General features: G+C 40.5%; 1 protein-coding gene across 1 annotated transcript in view; it reads left to right on the top strand.

Annotated features, from left to right (window-relative positions):
• Positions 1-4,108, top strand: part of LOC103749328 (importin subunit alpha-6) — a 36,809-nt gene that overhangs the window by 22,358 nt on the left and 10,343 nt on the right. The gene's annotated exons all lie outside the window — the stretch shown is intronic.

The following is a 4,108-nucleotide window of genomic DNA, read 5'->3' as shown; positions in this document are numbered from 1 at the left end:
CATCCTCTTTTTTTTTAAAGATAGGATCTCACTGTGTAGCCTAACTGACCTGGAACTTGATATGTAGACCAGACTGACTGGCCTCAAACTCACAGAGATCCACCTGCCTCTGCCCCAGCCTCTGCCTACTGAGTACTGAGATTAAAGGCATGCTCCACCATAGTTTGTTACGGAATCTTTAATACTTGAACAGACAATGTATTCAGGAGGATATCTGTAGATTTTTATATTGGATTTTAAAATGTCCAGAGAATAAAGACCATAAGAGATTTTACTTTTAAGTTTAGAATTTTACTTAAAGTAATTTAGGAAGTGGTTTTCTTTTTATTTGCTTTACTTTCATTTTAAAGAGTTTATATTATTATTTTTATTTTATGTGTATGAGTGTATCGCCTGCACATATTAGTTCACCTGTGTTGGGCAGTGGCAGTGGAGGTCAGAAGAGGGCACTGGGTCCCTTGGAACTGGAGTTGCAGATAATTGTTAGCCACCATCTGGGTGTTGGGAATCGAACCCAGGTCTTCTCCAAGACCAGCCAGTGCTCTTAAGTGCTGAGCCATCTCTCCAACCCCTTTGTTTTGATCTTTTTGAGACAGGATTTCTCTGTAGCTCCAGGTGGCCTGGAACGCACTATGTAGACCAGGCTGGCCTTGAACTCACAGAGTTTGGCCTGCCTCTGCCTCCCAAGTGCTGGGATTAAAGGCATGTAGCACCACATCTGGTGCCCCTTGGTTTTTAAAAATTTTTGTATATGTGTGTCTATGTGAGGATATGTTCACATGAGTGCAGGTGTTAGCTGAGGCCAGAAGAGAATATTGGATCCCCTTGAGGTGGAGTTACAGGCTGTCCTAGTTACTTTCTATTACTGTGCTAAAAACACTAAGCAAAACCAACTTGGGGAGGAAGGAGTTTATTTTAACTTACATCTCCCAGGTCATAGTTCATCACTAGTCAGAACAAGAACTCAGGGCAGGTACCTGGAGGCAAGAAGTGAAGCACAGACAAGACTGTAGAGGAACGCTGCTTACTGACTTGCTCTTCTGGCCCATGCTCAGCCTACTTTCTTACACCACTAAGGACCATCTGCCCAGGTGTGGCACCACCCACAGTGGCCTGGGCCTTTTCACGTCATTTAAAAATCAAGAAAATGTCCCACAGCATGACCACAGGCCAGTCCAATGGAGGTAATTCCTCAGTTGAGGTTTCCTCTGCCCAGGTGTGTCATGTTGACAACTGGTGCTATCTGGCACATAGGCGGTTGTGATCCACCTGACATGGGTGCTGGGAACTGAACTCCAGTCCTCTGCTAGAGTAGCAAGTGCATTTAGCTGCTAAGGCATATCTCTAGCCCCAAGAGGCCCATGAAGTTTTCAAGATTTATTTAGATATTTTATTTATGTTTATGTGTGTTTGCCTTCTTGAGTTCATGTGTACCCTGCGTGCAGGAGCCTTAGGAGGTAGGAAAGGCATTAGATTCCCTGGGACTGGAGTTACAGGTGTTTTGTGAGCCCTTAGGTCCTCTGTAATGGTCAGGACTTTTTTTTTTAATTATTAATTTTTTTTGGTTTATTTTTATTTCATGTATATGAGTGTATTGCCTGGATGTATGTAGTGCACCCATGTTGTGCAGTGCCTGTGGAGGACAGAAGAATGCATTGGCTCTCCTGGAACTGGAGTTACAGTCTGTTGTTAGCTACCATGTGGGTCCTAGGATTCAAACCTGTGCCTTCTGCAAGAACAGCCAGTGCTCTTAACCACTGAGCCATCTCTTGAGCCCCAGTAGTAAGGACTCTTAACCACTGAGCCATCTCTTGAGCCCCAGTAGTAAGGACTCTTAATCACTGAGCCATCTCTCTAGCTCCTGAAGTTTTTTAAAAAATGTATTTTTTCCCATTTAATGTATAACATATAGTTGGGATCTAAAATACTTTTTTTTTTTGGTTGTTTTGAGACAGGGTTTCCCTATAGCCCCAGCTGTCCTGGAACTCACTATGTGGACCAGGCTGGCCTTGAGCTCACAGAGATCCGCCTGTCTCTGCCTTCCAAGTGCTGGGATTAAAGGCATGCGCCTCTACGCCTGGCTTCTAAAATACTTTTTAAGAATTAGTAGTGCTTTAAACAACCTTGATTGCACTGAAAAACTTTGTATAGGTTGGAGAATTTGGAAAGGTGAACGCCAAATTCACATTTATGGCAACAGTGATAAATTTCACAATATTGTTGGGAGTTGGTAATGCAGTTTTATCAGTAAATAATACTGAAAAATTTGTAGTAGGCATAGAATTGAAAATTTGCATTCTAAAATGCAATTACATTTTTTTTTTTTAGTTTGAGAATTATATCAATTTTAACTTCCCAGACTGATTTTTATCTCTAGACATTCAGTTAGGTGTTTTAACATTTTCCATAGGGCACAGGTGAAGGTATTCTGGGGCTGTAGAAGAGTAATAGAAAAGTGATAGAAAACCTTTTGGTGCCTGGGAATGGGAGAGGTCCAACAGCAAGACCTGGATGCCAAGACTACGTGTAGAGTGAGGACCACAGCTGAATCTCAGGGGAAATGGGAAGTCTGTTCTAAAGAGTCACTTCTCCCAAGACCAGAATAATCAAATGACAGATACCTCCCATCGGCTAGCATAAGCCCAACACAAAGGCAAAACCACTGAACTTTGGGCCTCAGGGGAGGGGACTGTGGGGAATGCAACCACTCAGAAAAGGCTGCTCAACAATGGGAAGCCCTTCATCCTCTAATGTGCTCTACCATCAACTTACCACCAGAGGACTGTGGAATCCTGGCTGTGGTGGGGGCCAGAGCTCCAGATTCATGTGAAGGTATCACAGTTCCAGTTCACTGAAGGGAACCACAGCTCTAGCTCACCAAAGGGGACCATAGCTCCAGCTCCAGCTCCAGCTCTATCTCACTTGATGGGACTACAACTCCAGCTTGCAGGAGGAGACCACAGTTCCAGGCTAAATTGGTTATATAGACCCAGAGCCCTGTAACTGAACATGCCTCTTTTGCATGCTTCACAGTATGTCAGTTGTATTGCTTTACATTATGCTATGGTGTAAGGTCCTTACAGAAATGACAGAATTATTTGAAAGAGAGATTTCCTTATATACAATATTTATCATACACTGAAAGGATCTTTAGGTCAAATGCCAATGGCAAATAGTGTGAAAAAAACTGATCAAGAAAATGGTTGAACAAACAAAAACAGATTGTCATTTCTGTGTCATTTTCCAGGCGAGAATTTGATTAGAAAGAACATATTTAAATATCTAAACAATAGTGTCACTTCCTGTGGACAGAAATAATTTCTTGGCTTGACTTTATAGAGCTAACCTTAATTAAGGACCAGTTGCTTTCAGGCCACTGAACTATTTGCTACAATCTCATTACTGTGATCATATATATCATGTATAACACATGATATAGATCATATATAACATGTATATGTGATATGGCCATATATATGCATAATTGTCTCTATGACATTTTTATGACTTGATTATTTGATTTGAAGATTAATTGATAATTTTGTTTCTCTCTTAGGCGTTTGTTGCTTTTTCTCTAGACCATTTCGTTATTTGTTATTTTACCAGATTGGTAGTGGTTTATGAAACCAGTTGTTTAAATCCTCTTCAAAGCATTTTTATTGTGACTGAACAATCTTAAGCTAATGGAGAACAAAAACCCCCAGTATCTAGCTATATGGTTAGATGTTTACATAATGCATTTCAGAGAAGGTTGTTGGGCAGCACTAGAGTTTAATTTTAAAATTTGATCTTAGGAAGCAAAAAATTCATTAAAAAATTTGAAATGTGAGCCAGGTATGGTGATGCATACCTGTAATCCCATCACTTGGGAAGTGGAGGCAGAAAGGTTAGGACTTCAAGGTCATTTTCTGCTATATAAGTCCCTATCTCAGCAAGAACAAAGTACAAAACAAAAACAGTGTTGAGAAGAGTACAAGGAAGGTAAGTCATCCTAGCTACCAGAAAGTGATACTTTAAAGGAAGTTAATTAGCTTAAAAATGGTGAGTTATCTCTGTTAAATTGAAATTCATTTAGCTAATGCTTAAGTAAATACCTATTTCCTATTAA

This window comes from Nannospalax galili, unplaced genomic scaffold, assembly GCF_000622305.1.
Source record: "Nannospalax galili isolate Female #2095 unplaced genomic scaffold, S.galili_v1.0 scaffold546, whole genome shotgun sequence".
Lineage (NCBI taxonomy): Eukaryota > Metazoa > Chordata > Mammalia > Rodentia > Spalacidae > Nannospalax > Nannospalax galili.
Note: the sequence above shows the minus strand (reverse complement) of the source record. Positions and strands in the feature narration are given on the sequence as shown.